The sequence below is a fragment of the Aedes aegypti genome, chromosome 3, assembly GCF_002204515.2.
Source record: "Aedes aegypti strain LVP_AGWG chromosome 3, AaegL5.0 Primary Assembly, whole genome shotgun sequence".
Taxonomy (NCBI): Eukaryota; Metazoa; Arthropoda; class Insecta; order Diptera; family Culicidae; genus Aedes; species Aedes aegypti.
This window is the reverse complement of record NC_035109.1, coordinates 346,715,690-346,735,307: the sequence shown is the minus strand read 5'-3', so window position 1 is coordinate 346,735,307 and position 19,618 is coordinate 346,715,690. Positions and strand designations below refer to the sequence as shown.

Below are 19,618 nucleotides of genomic sequence, written 5' to 3'. Positions count from 1 at the left end.
TTGCAGTTTTCTTAAATTATTAAGATGTTGTTTTAAACTGTGGCTTGTGTTTTATTTGATTTACTTTTCTTCTTGGAGAATTCAGGAGGAGAGCGTGGACGGAGCATTACCCTTTGAATAAGCTTTGCAGGAAGTTCCATATATCAATAAAAAGATTGAACCGTGTTGAAGTTGATCTCATAAAATTTAGAAGCTATTTTGTAATACCCTAACATACGCATACATGGAACAACGAAATAGTCTTTCAACAAATCCTTTATTCAAAATAGTCAATCTATGAAAAATAGTAAGATTCGACTAGATATTTATGATAAAGACTTACGTGCAAGTTCAATTTAGATAAAGTATTAGTATATGTTTTGTGGCCCTTAGCCTCTGAATCGGTAAAATAAAGTGAACAAAGTTTTAAAAGGAAAACAAATTATCGACCATCTTATTATTTTTCGTTCAAGGCTCGGAGCCGTAATCATTTTAATCTTTAATATTATTTCATCTTTGCAACATTGAAATATCCCGAGTAAAATTGAATAACAAGGGTTCATTCACAAATTTCATAACGCTAAAAATGGCCATTTTCGACACCCACCCACCCCCTCGCAACGTTTTTTACATGAATATTTTAGAAATTTTGGATGAGCCGTAAATAGTTCATATTAAAAACGTGAGTAAAACAAATATTTTTGAAAACTTTCGCTGCATTTTCGGAAATATATCCATTAATTATTGTAACCCATTCAAAAAGAAATCCATCAGATTTGACATCATATCATAACGATATTGACATCACTGAAAAACCTCAGACTCCCGAGCTAAAATTCACGTCAGTTCTAATTTTCAAACGGGGTTTTTCAAAATCTTAGTTTTCGTTGACATTTTTACTTCAATTGATCTCCGTATCAACCCGAACATTCCGATTTATGCTCTAAATCGTCCGTGCGTGATAAAAATTCAATCAAATTTATTTTTTCTCGATAAAATTTTTTGAATTTCTTCACCATTCCCTTCCACTTTGAGTAGTATCGCATTCATTGAGAAAAGCCAATAAATGCTTATTATAAATATGCGGGTCATGCGGGGATTTAACTTTGGAACTAAAATCCAATTGGCGAATAAATTCAAAAACTTCGGTTCAAATAAAGATCACTTGGGCGAATTAAGGGCATATGAGACGAGGCGCGAAAAAATCCAATAAGCAACGCGACTTTCATATGAATCCCCCCGAAAATATGCCACCGATCGATAGAACTGTAACATCCGCCGAACAATATAGTTAACAGGTTGAGGCGACAAATTTTTGCCTGTCTAGTGTTAGTAGTGACCAACGCTACAACATCTAGCTGTTCAAAACCAACGATTTGTCGTTTCGATTTTGTTGTACCCTCTATTAGTTTTCAACTTCTATTCATTTCTCTCGCCACTCGCTTGCGATTCTATCCATCATATTCTTTCATTACTTTCCTTGCTCCTTTCCACTTTGAGTAGTATCGCATTCACCGAGAAAACCCAATAAATGCTAATAATGATTGATTTGTTATTGTTTTGGTGGAGTCATGACAAAAATTTTATACTAATGATATCATAAAAAAATATCTAATCGTTTAAAACAGGTTGACAATAAGTTATGTTATCCGTTCAATTTCTCCCTTTGAAAACTCATTATGTTATCAACTAGTTATGATCGATTATTGATCAAAAATATTTGACGTCATTCACCCGTCGATGGCATCTTCGATCTGACAACTCAAAATCTGTTGATAACAAAAGCCTTGTCATTGACAATGAAATAGTAGTTTACGGAACAAGTTGAAGAATGATGATTTTTACAGTACAGTGAAAATCGAGCTCTGCAACGATACATACAACTTTTTTTTGCAATTTCGTAGAAGAGAACTTGAGGGTGTCAGAAATTATATCGGAAGTATTCCCCATTATGTTACAATTTTTTAAAAAAAATTGTGTTATGATTCATTACGCAACTCAAAACAGCTGCGTAATGAGAAAGCGTTGCGTAATGAATCATTACAGCACTGGTTTTATGGGGCCCAGATAGCCGTAGCGGTAAACGCGCAGCTATTCAGCAAGACCAAGCTGAGGGTCGTGGGTTCGAATCCCACCGGTCGAGGATCTTTTCGGGTTGGAAATTTTCTCGACTTCCCAGGGCATAGAGTATCATCGTACCTGCCACACGATATTACGCATGCAAAAATGGTCATTGGCATGGTAAGCTCTCAGTTAATAACTGTGGAAGTGCTCATAAGAACACTAAGCTGAGAAGCAGGCTCTGTCCCAGTAGGGACGTAACGCCAGAAAGAAGAAGAAGAAGAAGAAGCACTGGTTTCAGTTGCGTAATGATTATTCCCGCACTTCATACTTCAGTGCAGGAAAGTAGGCCGTTTCATGACAGATGGGCGTGATGATAAACAGCCTAATACGATGAGAAATTACAAAAAAAAAAAAAATATTGAATTAAGGATAATAAAACTTGTTAGTGCTATGTTATATGGCTGTTATTCGACTTTGTTCGGGATTCCAAATATTACAAAAAAATATAATCTGGTTATTGAATGAAGATTAACTAACGAAGGATGGGAATGTTTCCCGATTCTCGAAAACTTATTCAAACAGACTCAAGTCAAAAAAGTTCACAAACTTACTTTATCGATTTTACGTGTTTCGCAGACGAATTTCTACATGTTCTGCTCTGAACTAACTCGATTTTTCACTTTTAGAACGTTCAATTTCCGGATTTTCTAAACGACGAAAGTAAGATTTTCAACTTTCGCAACCTAACCACTACTTTCGCCGCTCCGCTGTATGGAGAGACAAAGTGACTTAACCACGAATCAAAACAAAACACTACTTGAGCCAATTTTGCACTGGTACAAAAATGTCGCAAGTAACTGAATAAAACGGGTTATCATTTTGTCATAATTTTTTTATGAGAAATAATAGAAACTAGTTAGTTTTTTAATGCGAGCTGATTGTATGCAAAATTTAGGCAATGTACAGGGCAAAAAAAATGTTAAATAGTTGATTAATTTTAAAACAGTTTTAGCAGGTAGGTTGGGATTCTTTTTAATTAATTTTCTCAAAACCTTATGAAAGTGACTTACGTCGATTTGAAAAAGTAATCGAGAATTATATCGTATGTATTGTATGGTTTGCGTGCATAATAATTCTTCTCTTTAAATGTCAATAGACTCACATTCATAATATCTAATTGTGAATAGACTCACATCGGAGTAGATATCATATCACCGTTACAAAGTTTGATATTTGGCCATAGTTTTATTTTTCTTCAACGATGGTGTTTGGATTCAGTTTCTAAACTCATTTATAATCTCTTTGATCCCGTCAAATTGCAAATGACACGGTCTAGGTGTTTTGCCTATTTGCACTTAGTGCACTATTTGCACATGCATCTCGCTTTCCGAATCGGTGTCAATTGACGTATGTCGGATTTCCCGATGATTTTGGCAAATTAATTAGCTGGCATTTGGCCGTCTCGCCCAATCAAGCCGGCTCATTTATTAAGTCACCCAGTCAACACACTTGTTCACCGAACTGGCGCTTGCGAAAATTCTGGCCATGACGACCGTCGCTAAAGCTAGAGCGCCCGATGTGGTTTTATTTATTCGGCGGAATTATGAAGAGATTATTTGCGAAACGTGTCTGTCGTGGGAAACACATCACGCCAACGTTACGGTCGCACAGAGGTCCAGTTTTTCAAAAAGCTGTCATAAACTCAATATTCAAACAGGTTTTCATGTTGAAATATACAGTCAAACATTCATCAGCAGGAATAGTTGAGAAAACATACGAGAATTTAAAATGAAAATTGTTGTTCTGTAAGTTTTGACCCCAAATAGGTTCAAATTTACAAAAAGAACTCCATTTTTGCTCTTAAACTCTTATTTTATTCTCACCAAAATCATCTTCAGATTCAATAATAAAATAAGATTAAATACAGATTGATGATAAAATCTTCATCTGTATTCAATTTATTAAATTTACGTGTTTCATGATGGTTATGTCAAAAAATAAAATGACAGCTTCTGTATTCCATTCTCAAATGCTCTTTCAAGGAATCGATTAGAGAAAAATACTCTTGCCTAAGTTTGTCTAAACACTCGATTTTCGAAAAAGTTTCGTTTTTTGAAAACAACAATTTTGGTCTATGATAAACAAACAATTGTGACAATGCCTGAAATAAGATATGTAACCCTTAAACATGTTACGCAACACTTTTCATGAATAAAAATGAGTAAAATATCGATAATACTCAATTTTTGCCATGTATTTTTCAGAACCGGACCACCCTGGACCAGTCTTCAAACGACCGGGATGGACCATCGTTCTTGGCATAGGCGTCCCGCTTTGAGGTGGGATATTGCCGTCCGAAAACAAGATCAGAACTGGGAATAATTAACAAGAGGAACCGCACACGTAGCGGTGTGCGGCTTGTGAGATAAACTATTTTTGGGGTGACAAAGTTTGGCGGCTGCCTGCGACACGTTGTCGTCGTCTTGTGATTCGCGGTCTGCTCCTAATAACAAGGTGTTTTCTGGTGAATTAATTTTGATTTGCTAGGGGACGTAGGTGGAACCACACGGGGACCGTTAATTTGCGAAAAACATCGGCGGGGAATGTTTACCAGCGCTTTGGTTGAGGTGATTTATGTGTTAATCGTAACGGTACGTTTTCAAAACTTCTTACATAAAAAATACGCAGTTTTGGTAAAATTTCTATGTAATACTATTCCAATGATGCACTCAAAAATGGGTATTATACAACGTTAATTGTAGTTTCAGTCAACGACATTTGTGCATATATATTTTAATGCAAGGTTAACGTTCAAGGATCCATCATCGTAATCATCGACATCATCGAAACTTCAACAGGAGTTTTTCTGCTCAATACTGATTTTTTTTCGACGAAAATGTGTTCACTGTGTTTCGGTTGGACAATAGAATACACTGATCACATGTCTATGTAAACTTTCGTGATTTTGAACGAAAACACCGCTTTTGAATTTTTTAAAATTTATGACGGATCGTGTCCTCTTTAGCAGTTTTGCACATAGCTTTACTGCTGCGACCGATTTAGGGGTCTATTTTGTAATTCGAGCAAAATCATGTGACTCGTCTGTATTCATTGTCGATCAAAGCAAGCATGCATATTTCAGATGTCACCCGTCGACTCCCATAGTAATCCAGTCACATAGAGTGACAACTGTCGATAAACTCGAGTGACAGAGCCAAGTCGAGCGAAGTTTTTGGTCGACAGTGACTCCAGTCGAGTCGTTTTTGATCGACTCGACTTATAAAATAGGGCCCTTAGTTTTCAACTTCGTCGACTAGTGTCAAGATTTCCGAGGGTATAATACCTACTTCGATCATTACAACACAATAGTAGCGTTTCGGAAAACGTGAATTCTCAATCGGCCCTATGACTGTTCCATGTGTTGTTTGTAGCCTAATGTAGAGATCGGTTCTGTCTGTGAAACCTCTGGTTAAAGACAGGGTAGTGCTCAGAAACCAGTGTTCAACAAATTGTGGCTTTTAGGAAGCTTATGTGCGGCCTTTGAACTAATTTTAAGCATGTTGAATTTTCATTACGACAAAATTTATATATAATCCTTTTGACTTTACAATTAGTTATTAGCTGAGACGTTATGCCAAAGAGATTTGAAGCTCCTTAAGGACGAGGTGACATTACATCTACTCCGCCCCAACGCTTTTTTGAAAAGAGAATTTGAAAATTTTCTATGGATCGTTACGATTCATTGAACCCCATTCATCATAAGACCAAGAAATGATTTATAAACGACCTCTAACCAAATAATTGCATTATTTATCTACTTTGTAGAATGAAAACATCAACAAAACATCGAAACACTTGAAGATGATGGCACCTTTTCTTATCTTTTAAAGTCCAGTTTATCCTCTAGTCCAGTCTGACTTAAGGTGAAGAGCCTTCCGGGGCCTTTCTAAATAGGGGAGTGCCACTTAGCAAGCATACATTGCACACTTAAATTATTTTACGGACTCCTGTGAAATCTCAACAGTTGCACAGTTCGATGAAATAAATTAACGGAGTACGGTAAATTTTTACAGTATTCGGTAAAAAATCACCGGAATCCGTAAAATTCCGATGAAATTACGGTGTTTTATTTTACCTAACTGTTCAACTGTTTAGATTACGGTGAAATTCCCCGATTTCCGGTAAAATGAGCTTAGTCTGTATGAATTAATTGAAACAGTAATATGTTTTCAATCAATATTGAAATTTGTATTTAAAAATAATAAACCTTTTGTTTATCTACTCAACTTTTTATTCAGTATTGAAAATGTAAATTATTGAAGAGTAATATGCCGAGATGGTCAGGGCTGATAAAAGAGACTAAAAGAAATCACATTTCAAAGACTGAAAGGAATAACATTTCAAAGCAAAATTCTTCGGACAATTTGACCAGACATCTCTCGAAACTTCTTTCTAAAAGATTCCCTAACAGTGGACTACAACGGAGTTGTAACAGGTTTTGTTACTCAGTTAGAGCGTTTTTTTCTAACAATATATGTTATAATTTTGGCTGGTTAGTAGTTAAAATAACAAAACAATAACATATTTGTCTCTACAATTGTCTTGAAACAAAATATGTTATAATTTAAACAAAAATGTAACTCATTATATTTCAAATTAAACAAAAATATAACCTATTTTGTTATTTTCCATAACTAAATTATAACACAATTTGTCATAAGAAATTGATTAAAAAAAATTATAACAAATTTCGTTATAATTATGTTTTAAATTGAAACAAATTTGAAACAGGCATTGTTATAATAACTGATTTTGTTTTAACTGAGTTATAAATTCGTCCATCAACTCAAAGTGCTTCTAACAAAAATGAAACATAAATTGTCATTTGTAACAGATCTTGATATAATTGTGCTACTATTTTGTTGTAATCCACTGGTCGGATTCTGTGGGAATCCCTTGCGACGTTACACAATGCGTTGCTCTATAGACAAAAATCTTATTTCAAGTTATTTTATTCGGCGATAATAAGTATTTTAGAAGTGTTTATAGCACAAAGGTTATTTTCATACAGAATGATTGAGTTTGGAGACCTGTATCTCTGCTTCGGGGACCAGAAATTTGAACTGCAGATCTGTGAATAAATCATCAAATTCTATGCAAAAGTCTCCAAGTTCTTAAAATTCGCCCATTTTGACAAAAGTCTACATTGATACAAAGATATAATGAAAACAAAAAAAATTAACGATAAATATAATCTACAAAGTTTGCATTTCATCTTAGTGAACAAATTTTCAGAAGCATGCCTGCTTCTAAATATTCACATTTCAAAAATATTCCAATTAGAAACTTTTGGCATTTTTTTCGAAACAGAATTTTTTAATATCTTCTAAACTCTTGATTGAAATATGATTAATTTCCTATAAATCAAATTTCAAGTTATTTATGAGATTTTATTCAAATTTCAGGTCAATCGGTTCGTTAGAAGCTGTTTAACAGTTTCCTATACTTGAACATTTTCAACAATCGGCCTTTGCGTACTTTTTAATGCTAGTACTGCATATTCTATGTAATATTAAGGTGGTTCAAACAATCGTTTTTGCTCATTCGATTCTAGATCAAATTCTGTGTTTCCTTCTAAAAATTCCTTACAATCAACGCACTGTGCGTTGCGTCAAATATTACTACCTACATGTTGTTTGATGATTTTCTTGATAAATTTCATCAGAATGATGTTAAGGTATTTGTTAGTTCCCTTCAACTATTATTTCGAAGATTTCTTCAAGAGATCATTAAGCGATTACTTCACAAATTTTCAAGGAATTCCTCCAGGATTTTCTCTTGAGATACCATGAAAAATTCAACTACTATATTTTATTTCCAATGATACCCCCAGAAAACTATTCAGTTCTCATAGAACTCTTGCACTGTTTCTCCATGATTTTTATCAAGGAGATGCAAAGGAAAATTAATAATTGGAGGAAATCGTGAAAAAATCCGGTAGACGCTCCTAACCGAAATCCTAGGTATCACTGATGAAATACACTATCAATTTTTAAACCCTGAATGAGTTTTTAAATTGAAGAATCAATGGAGAATTTACTTCAAAAATGGTTCAAGAGATCTTTGAAAGAACTCGAAATTTTGTGGAATATTCGCTGGAAGAACTTATGGAGCAATTCAAGCGATTATCTGTGGGGTAGTTATTGAAGGATTGGTCCTGAAAACGACTTAAGTCTTATTGAAAAAATACCATGAGAGCTTCAATTCTAGTTTAAACCTTTGCTAATTATACTGGAAGAATTTATGTAGGAATATTTTCTGGTATCTCAGAGTAATAACTGTAAAACCGGTACAAGAATTTCTGAAAGAATATTGGACTGCTAAAGGGTTTTCTGGAGCAAATTTTGAAGGAATTTCAAGGCAAATTCTTGGGAGAATTGCTAAAGGAATTTTAATAAAAATTTCTTTGAGGAACCCTGGAGCAGTCTTTGTACGTAGAAGATAATGCTGTAGATTCTAGATCTCTAGAATAATTCCTTAAGATTTTTCACGAGGAATCTATAAAGCTATGGAATAGTTGTGTAGCAACCTCTGGAGCCTCAAGAATTTACATTAAATTCATTGCAATCCGAAAAAAAAGAAACATTCGATACTGTTTTGCTTCCATAGAAAAACAAACTTTATTATTCACTTTTGTTCGCGATTTGGTACTTTTCAAGAATGTAGAGAAAATTAAGTAGTTTGGAAGTCTAAGCCAATGGGGCGTTTATTTTTCTATTTTTCTAGAATAAACTCAAAAACAAATTACGTGTTTGTCTGTTTACATATGGGCTCCCCTAATCCACTATCGATTCACATCGACAGCAATGTCAAAAACTTATTGGGAACATTTTGACAACGCTTCGAACTAGTGATCCTTTATAGAGAGATAAGCGGAAGTAAAATAGAATGATTTGGCAACAGAAGAGTAGTGCTGAGTTTGCTTGGCGTCGAGAATAATTGTAACACGGACATGACTTTCTCATAGCTAAAAAGTGTATTTTGTTTCATTATAGATCTTTGAGTTACATTTCCAAACTAAGAAACAGCAGAAAAATCCACAACTACAAATCGCATTGACAAAAATTAAAAAGGGAAAATGTTTCATATGTTTTGCTCCATGCGAAACAACTTTCACCGAAATAATTTCGAGCGGATTACATTACTCCTCAAGAAAAGATCAAAACAAACACAACGCATGTTCGTTTGGCTCACGCTTTGACAGCTCTCGCTGCCCGATTGGCTCACACTTTGACAGAAATGTCAGCTTCCGCGAATCTTTCTTATAAAGGATTACTACTTCGAACTACTCATGTCTGTGTGACTAAGACATCTACTCGAAAAAAATCATTTTTATCCATGTATAACTTTTTTGTCAGTGGTTAAACATTAGTGAAAATCTGGGTATAACTTGATAGGAGTATATTGTTTACATGTACAAAATAACAATCGGTTCAGAGATTATTGAACTGGCGTCGAAACAAGAAGAAAATTGCCGGAGAATTTTGCGCGCCGTCATGGGAAATCCGCCTGCGAGATCTCATGCTTGACTTAAGTCGAGTCTAGTACACGACACTGAAGACGTGTAAGGCCGTCTTGAGTTCGAAATACGCGTATCTGTCAAAGGATACAAACTCTAGTGGAAATAAATGGTATAGTACTTTATTCGGTTTTTCATCCACTTATAGGTATTCTACTAAACAGCTCGAAGATTTATTATCATCATAGTGTGCAAAACTGACATTAAACATGCAACTAGTCACTTTTATTCACTGAAGAAAGGATTGACGAAAAGAACTCGATCACGTTACTTACGCCCTTATTCTAGCACAAGCTTAAATTTTGTAAACAAATTTATCTAAGCTGGTTTCACTTACTTTGAGAGAATTGAAGAGAATCATTACAACTCTTAGGGTATAAAAAAGTTTAAACACTTTAAAATTAAGTTGCATTTCACAGCCATTTGTTCGAACTTTGATGACGTATTTCAGCAAAATATTTCAATCAACTCATCATACAAAACCCTAGTGTTCGGAATTTGAGACGAAGCGATAAACCAAAGTAAAAACAATGAAACTCAGCAAACCGCCTTAAATATTCAATTTTAGAGATATTTAAGTTTAAAAAAAATCATTTTACCCCTACAAGTTTGTTATCAAGAACGAGGATTAACATACAATCTCTAAAGCAAAGGTTCCCAAACTTTAAGATGTGCGACTCATCTGGCCGTCAAGCATAATATTCGCGGCCCATTAGAAAACTAGAAAATCGGCAAAAAGTTTTTTTTTTTATAGAATAAGGCCGTGCCTTTTAAGTTTTTTTTACGGTTTTTACTCAGTTTTTTTTCGAAAAAATTGAAAATAGATAAATACACGCTAGAAGATTCGCTAGATTAACCAGCAGCTTCAATTTTTCATAATAAAAAAAACTCAAATCGCTATAACTTTTTTGTTTTGATATATATATATATATATATATATATATATATATATATATATATATATATATATATATATATATATATATATATATATATATATATATATATATTTGAACCATTTTTCCGCAAGTTCTCAAAAAACTTTTTATTTCCAGAATCTGCATCGATATTGATCATTGATCATCTGGTTTTTAAGATATTCGGATGTTCCTTGAAGGACCGACATTACCCATGTAAAAATTATTTGGCCGCTATTTTGTTTGTAGTAAATTTATCAAAAAACTAAAACGTGGGCTATACAATGTCAGGTTATAAGGAGCTTCTCTGGCTCTCCCCCTGGGGGTCGCGACCCACAGTTTGGGAAACTATGCTCCAAAGTATAAAAAACGTGACTTTCGATGGAACTATTTGCGTAAGATATATCCTTATATCATATTAGGCTATTTTTGTGTGCTGTTTGAGAACTATTGTACCGTTTTTTGACACCTATGAGTATAGGAAATATTGCAGCTTCTGTCGATCCCCTTTTTACAAGAGGGGAAGGGATTTCTCTATGCCAGTTGGCTATTAAGAGGAGCATATTTTACATGTACACCCTTCTAATTAAAGCTTTCTGCTACATAAAATTGGTGACAGGTGAGATGCCAGCCCCTTAATAAATAGCGCCTAATAAGAACCATTTCTTGCTTGTTATTATACGGCCTTACACGGAGAAATCAGATTACCCAAAAAATAAGTTCTATATACTCAAAATTGGTTAAACTGCATTTAGTTTTTACCCACGGTTGGGTTGTTTTGCCTCTCTCGCAACAGCAATGTTGTCATAAACAGAGAGAGATGCACCGACCCATCGTCGAAGTTCAATGGAATAAGTCAAATTTGGGTTCTTTCGAGTTTACCTACACCCAAAATAATTCGGATGGCGGATTTCCCTCCTAGCGTATTAGGTGCTAAATCCACCTATTGATGGTAAGATTCGCCTCCTAAGCGTAGACGGGCAAACCCGTCAATTGAAATCGAGCACATTGGACTTGAAAATTCGAGCAATCTAAATGTTTACGCCCGACCCACACAATTGCACAACCAATCCGAAGCCGAATGATGGCATCGGAAACGCACACTTAGGCAAATGGTCACGCGGCAAATGGATGGTGGACATGTCAGAGGAATGGAATGAATATTGCAATATAAAACGCTTTATATATTGCTTTTGTCACTTCTCCCGTTAAGCCGTTGATAGGTTCGTGGAGTTAGTACTGGTTTAAGAATCGGGAGGTCCTTGGTTCGATTCTGAATCAACGTGAGTGTTTATTTTGTTTTTATTTTTTGGTTCTTCAGGCAAATTTATGAAATTCAACCCGATTTCTTGTGGTGAATTATCATAATAGATTCCTGTATTTAGATAATCATTTTGCTTGAGTGACTATCGAAATAAGGTACCGTGTGACAAATGGGTAAATGAAATCGTATAGAGAGGGTTCTTAAAAAAATAAAATGAATAAGATCTACTATATTTTTCAGATTTCCTACTAAATCTATGCTATATTTAAATTTAATGTTTGTGCCAAAGTTCAAGATAAATATTGAAAATTTTGGAAACTAGTGGGACAAGTGAAAATATTGTCGTTTTAAATGACTGAACTGAAACTAAAAAAATAACAGTCAGATCTGTGATTTCAAATGGCCTCATTTGTTAGTGTATGAATACACAAAAAATCACACATAAATAATAAACATTTTGTTCTTTTTAAAACAATTTTCTTGAGTAAAGTTATTTATTTAGCAACAATGTTAGTTTTATTGAAAGTAATAACATCATCGAAAATCAAACACCATTCTATTTTACCGATTTTCTACTACTCATTTTATATAAAGTTAAGTTATCTCTTTTCTAAGTAATGTATTTATTGCCTTTATCGAGCGGATTTAACCCGGTCAAAAGTGTTAACATTCTTGTACCTACTGAATAAGTCATTATTTGAACCTAGTATCCAAATTCATGCGTCATCCGTTGAAGCCATTCAGAACATTACGATGTACATGTTTTTTTTTAATTTCTTTATTAGTATCATTCCAAACATTACATTCATTTCTTATATCTAGGTGATCTGTGTTAGACAACACTATCATCCTAATTTGGTAAAACAAATTTAAGATTTTATTAACATTTTGTTAACAACATACTACATCTCCCTGGCTCATCACCCGAAAGACTTTGGGGTTTTACATATTTCGACATGTTGAATCCAACAAAAATAGTCCGGTTGAAAACCCCGTGTAACACATCGTGACCTTCCCTTGTTAGCTACCCCATATACCCGATTGCTCCAAGGCTCCGCCACAAGAAATTTGCCTTAGACACCAAAATATGAAAAACAAAAAAATAATAACAGTAGCTGAATTCGAAACCACAACCTTCGGATCCTTAAACACAAACCCACACCACTCGCCTATCACAATTTCTCATGTGTGGAGTTCTCTACATCACACAACATGGAACCATCTTGTCACGGAGGACAACCTGCAAGAGGAGCAAAATACAACACCCGTTGGACAGCCAAGTGCGAGAAGGGGTGAGATGATATGTTCTATAAATATATTTAAAGTACCAACGCGGTGCTGTGGGAATTTCTTACTTATACCAGAGTCGAAATCTATATGTTTGTATATCTATATTATCGGCAATGACTTATACATTTGCAATGGAAATAGAATTTCATGCCGTGCGTGTTGGGTTGGGTAATATATTAGGGAGAAACAAATAAACACACTTGACTATAACAGTCGGGCGCTTTATAAGCAGAATTTTATCGTTGACGTTTGCTGATTGATTTACTTTTCATTTATTTACATTTCGGTCTCCTATTAGTCGCATGGTTGGGGACGAAGTAGTAGGAGACCCAGGGTTTGTGGGATTCGATTCATTTGACGATGTAATATTGTAATCAAACATCTAAGTGTGCATACAGCAAACTGGATTACCGTAATTCTTTTAACAATTACTTATCAAAATAGAGGCCGTTGATAAACTATGTTATCATTTAGCGGGGAGGGGGTATCTAGCCAAAGACCACGGTCCACCCATTTGTGTTTCAAAGAAAATTCCACCATCAACTAAACCTGAAAGGTTTCATTAGCAGTCGGATGGTTCAAATTAAAAAAAAAAGTTTTAAAATTCAATATTTCATATCTTCTTTACCAACAACGATTAGAAGACGATTAAGATTTCTATGGAAATTACTATGACAAAATTTGAAAAAAAAAAATGTTCCCCACATGTTAGTACTGTAATGTTAATACAAAATTATCTCTAAGTGAAAACTAATTCCTCAAACAATAATAAGGAACACTGCAGTAGAAACAAATCTTTTTTGAGCTAATTTTGTTAGGGATTTTTGCAGAAGTTTGTCACACTATAATCTCACATTTTGCTTAATAATAGCAAACCAATTCATAAATATCTCTTCTCCCATTTTTCAAATTTATGTTTCATTCATGAACAAATGAAACACATGATCATTGGGCGAGCGGGGGGTTATTCGTCAAAACCACACAAAAGCACGAGGGGGGAGGAGGTGACTGAAAAGTCAGGAAAAATGTTCACGTGGTTTATGGACGACCCCTAAGAAAGATATGGGGATTGGAATTTCAAACTTTTTTTTAATTTAAAACCGCTCTTATTAGCAGTCATTTACATTTACCGTTAAATTTTTTTTGTAAAGAAGATGCAATAGTACCTAACTGGAATTTACAGAAATTACAATAAGGTTTAATTATCGCACTCAACATTTTACACCAAAGCCATATTTTCCATATTTTTGGAATTGATATACATAAATAATAATTCTCAAAAAACTTATGTGCACAACATAATCGCAAAATAATGGTGAACGCGTCACGAAATGATTTCTTCAACCCTTAAGTGGATTTTTTGGTGTTGGTGTTCGTTCAGAGGTTTGCCAAGCCGCATAACTATATAAAACTCGTGAAGATCTTTTCCGAACAATATTTTTTCTACATCCCAGAAAATTTACTTATAATAATAATGCTCAACATATTGTCGATTTAAAGTCATGCTTTAGAGCATTCATGATGTCAAAACTATGTATCATTACTTGACAGTTATCGAATGAGTGCAATAAAACTTATTTTAATCTGCATTTTATTATTGCATTGGTTGGTTTGACTTTATTAACGAGATTTTTAGCCCTGGGCTAGTTCATCTCGGGACCAACGGCTTTACTTCCCTTCCGAAGGAAGTCGTCACTATAACTTTTTACATCATAAGTGACTATGTCGGGGATGGGATTCGATCCCAGGTCCTCGGCGTGAGAGGCGAGTGTTCTAACCACTACACCAGGTCCGTCCCCTACACATTGTTTGAAAATGTATTGGAAAATATGAAGTTGGTGCAGTCCCATATTGAAAAATAAAGGTATACCAGTCCCCATATGAACTTTTAATTTAAATTTCAGCTGCAAATGTGAATTGTGTTCAAGTTTATTATTTTTTGCTGATCATTAGAAGCAAAATTAGTAAGCTATGCGGTTGTGTTAAATATGTCAGGAAGAAATGTCAGGGGTCATCCATAAATGACGTAGCTATTTAGGGGGGAGGGGGATCTTTACGGGGCCCATATAGCCGTAGTGGTAAACGCGGAGCTATTCAGCATGATCAAGCTGAGGGTCGTGGGTTCGAATCCCACCGGTCGAGGATCTTTTCGGGTTGGAAATTTTCTCGACTTCCCAGAGCATAGAGTATCTTCGTTCCTGCCACACGATATACGCAAGCAAAAATGGTCATTGGCGCAGTAAGCTTTCAGTTAATAACTGTGGAAGTGCTCATAAGAACACTGAGATGCAGGCTCTGTCCTCTGTTTTGTTTGACTTATAAACTTGGTTTATAAAATGATGATTCAGCTTCAAAACATTCATCAAGATTGAAAAGAAATCTGAGAAATTTTAGATTTTCTTGATGAATGTAATCAAACAGATTTTTCAAAGCTTTAAATGGTTATGTAAATATTATATTATATTCGTGTCTTAATTGATAAATTTATAAATAAACAAAATCAAAATTTAATAAATAAATTAAAAATCAATGCTTTAACTACTTGGAGTACATTGTTTTCTCATTTGTTAACAAGTCATAAAGTCAGCCGTTTTCAAGACAATAAAATATGCTCTTTTCGGCAAATATTACATGAAACAAGATATTTATACCGTGTATTATGCATTCAATGTTGCAAGAGATCTCACTCAATCAACTCATCGATTTGTTTTGATGTATCAATGCTCTTGATGGAATAGCCTGAATATTAATGTGGACAACAGATTCGAGTGATATCGAAATTGCCCTATCATTCAATTTTATTGATAACTTGGTAATTTGATAATTTTTTATTATTTAACTGTTTCATTATAGGTTGTGTAGGTTTATTTTATTATGAAGAAAGATAATGAAGTTCAGCTGAAATATTAATAGAGATAAATAACTTGTATAATAATCGCTAAAATTTTCTAAACATTCCAAATTTATCAAGTGCAATCTTTTCTATATCTGGCCACTGATTGCCAAATGGATTTGAATTTGGATAATAATTCATTTCGAATTAATATATTGTATTGTTCATTTTCATTGAAATCTATTTCCTAACAAAGAATAATTAAAAAAAAACAATCCTTTAATAACGAAATTTTTGTTCTAACTAAAAATATATTGTACCCTAACTCAACAATAACGAGCTTCATCAATCCAATCAATTTTTTTTCACATTTACTATAGTAAACTTGTTTGGCTTGGTGACAACAGCAAAAGTAATACAATTTAGCCTATATGAAACTAGATACCAAAATTATGTAACAGGAACTGTGTTTATTTGAAACTGTTTTCCAAATTACTTTCGAGCGCTACTGTATATCATACTGTTAGATTAGATTATTCTTACATTTTAGTCAGTAATTAATATCAAATTTTGTATTGAACTTCTGAATTCTAATTTTTTGTTTCAACCCAATCACTGAGGAAAATTAATAAAAAATGCAAAGGGGGGGGCCTTCCTTAGCCGAGTGGTTAGAGTCCGCGGCTACAAAGCAAAGCCATGCTGAAGGTGTCTGGGTTCGATTCCCGGTCGGTCCAGGATCTTTTCGGGTTAGAAATTTTCTCGACTTCCCTGGGCATAGAGTATCATCGTACCTGCCACACGATATACGAATGCAAAAATGGCAACTTTGGCATAGAAAGCTCTCAGTTAATAACTGTGGAAGTGCTCATAAGAACACTAAGCTAAGAAGCAGGCTCTGTCCCAGTGAGGACGTCAATGCCAAGAAGAAGAAGAAGAAAAAGGGGGAGGGGTGCTTGATATGCTACGTATTTTCCAAGGGGAAGTATCAGCATTTGTGACGAAACGGTACGAGAGGGAAGGGGGGTGTAAAAAATCAGTGAAAAATGCTACGTTATTTATGGACGGCCCCTAATAGAAAATTATAAACATTTGTATGAAAGAAAAACTTCAAAGTTTGAGCGCTATTTTCTCAGTGCCTACTTTTTTCAATATGGGCCTTTATGGACAGCATAAGTTGTTCTTAGAAAAACTTTCTTATCGAAAATGTCTCTGAAATTTTGTCCTGAACAACTAATTCTTATTACAATTCATAGATAGTCAAAATTAAAAATGATAAAAAAAAGATTATTGCGTTATATAAAAATGAAATATTGTTTTCATATTTTTCATGATAAAAAAAATCAGTATATATGTTCTCTTGACTTCTCCAAACGGTTTACTACAATCTCCCCACTGAACGATCTGTTCTAAAATCAACATATCGGTGCCATAATTCTTAAAATAAATTGCTTGCAAAAACTAATAGCCAATTTGCAGAAGTTGTTCTTGAGTCAAAATGATCGATTCATCTATAGAAAACTCTTTTACTATTATACTAAAACCATGGTTAAAATTTAATCCCATATATGGGGCACGGTTTCTTATAATCGGCTCATTCTGGGTAGCATTCATCAGCATTGGATCGATATTTTTTTATCAATGTGAAAGTAGAACCGTGATCTTGTTTTCTTTGAATAGCACCAGCAAAAGATTCCACAGAGTTTTCATGTTTTAAAGACTATTCATTTTATAAAGAGGACACCTTGTTTATGCTATATCTTTTTTATCATGTATATAAAATCCCAGAGTTTTCTGTCTGTCAGTAACGATTTGAAAGGTTTCATTGAGCAGCATACAACAGCAATTTAAGAGCACAACAACAGTCAAATTAAGAGCACTGCAAAAGTCCATTTTAATGTAACAACATTACAATAGGGTCCTAAAGCCCTGTCCCAATTTTAGTGCCAAACGCTTACGTTCAGGCCAAAAACACATGTTTACTCAATTTTTTAATGTTTTTCATTTGTTTAAGTACAAAAAACATTTTTTTATGTTTTTTATAGATTTTGTCACACTTCTTGATTTGAACTCAAATTTCGGGTGTATTTTGTTTTCCGTGTCCCTTCCGAAATGTCAGATAGCAACAACCCCAGTGTTAAAACTAAAACCCCTGTGATATTTTTGTCGACTAAGCGAACGTCAAACATGATCTCAAGTGTCAAGGTTCATTTATGGATCCAATTTTGAAATTAAAGTTTAAATATGATATATCCGTTATTTGAGCGAGAAAAATTGCTAAAGTAGTTGCAGTAATATGATCTTTCGTGTTATTAAATGAAAACAAGATTTAATTAACCATTTTAGGACTCTATTGCAAATTGTGGAGCACTATAACAGCTATTGCACAGGGTGTTCTAGAGTTTTCCGGAGCTTTGTCCTTCCTAATTCGTATAAAAGTCACGATCTTTTTATCATTGTAGTTTTCCGGTTTTATGAACTTGGACGGTAATCAAAATGTAAACAAACCAACTTTATGCTGTTCGACCGCACTTAAATTCCGATGCAAGTTGAAAATGTGATTCATTACGGGTTTCGTCATTTCAATATAAGGTTCAAAAACAAATAAGATATTTGCAAAGGAAAGATAAACATGATTGTGGGCCGAATATTCTAGTTTTTTTTTTATTTACACAACCTTCTTGAGTCGATGTTCCATGGTTCGATATCGACTTATGAAGGCAAAATAAAAATATTTTTTTATGGTAACTATAATGGTCCCCTAAAAGAGCTTTCCAAAGCATTCCTGTTCGATGACTCGATATATTCATTAGTCGATAGTCCCCTAATTACAATTCGATTCGTTGTATATCGTTGACGATCGCCATCGCAGCACAAAGATCTATACAGAAATTGTAGCACTGGTTAATCGGGATTCAATAGAATATTCTAGAATTTTCAGTCAGATTCTTCTCTCTAATTTATAGAAGCTTCTGGAACTTTTGAAATATTTCACAACAGCATTTAAGGCTGTAATTATTTCAGATCAGAATAACGGCACTATAACAATGTAGTATGGTTAGAGCATAAATTTGGGCGATTTTGCGTTCATAAATATCATGCGTTTCTCAGCTTATTATTCATACACCAATGGCATATTAATCAACAGAGAAATTTCTCTGTCCATGTTATCATTTTGCAATTGAACATAAACATTATTAATCTTTGAAAGAGATTTTTGCTTGAAAATTCTTATGGAACGTGACTAGCCACGCTGGGTTAGCTAGTTTATCAATGAAATCATAATCGGTTTTCTGTGCATCGTAATACTATTATTTTCCTCTTATATGGAAATATAAGATCTTACAAAGAAGAACAAAGAAGTTTCTACAAAAACTTCCTAGAAAAGATGTTCTTCAAACTTAAATAATATTTTTCACATACCAAAAATCCGAATTTTTATGAATAAATTGTGTTTTGGTAGACTCAACTATTATACTTGGCTCCAGACCTACCAATCTTTGACCATTCTAAACATTGTTCTTTATTCGTGTGAATTATAATTATTTTGATGGCTTTTTTGTTATAACACCATCGTGCAATAATATAATAGTCTAACGATACTGTATACAGAAAACCGATTACGATTCTATTGATATATTATAAAGATATAGCATGCACAAGGTGTCCACTTTATAAAATGAACAGTCCTTAAG

The 19,618-nt window shown here is 34.1% G+C and overlaps 1 protein-coding gene across 4 annotated transcripts in view; it reads right to left on the bottom strand.

Moving 5' to 3' along the window:
- The window catches only part of LOC5566057 (protein kinase C-binding protein NELL2), a 323,579-nt gene that overhangs the window by 34,008 nt on the left and 269,953 nt on the right, over positions 1–19,618 (bottom strand). The window lies entirely within an intron of this gene.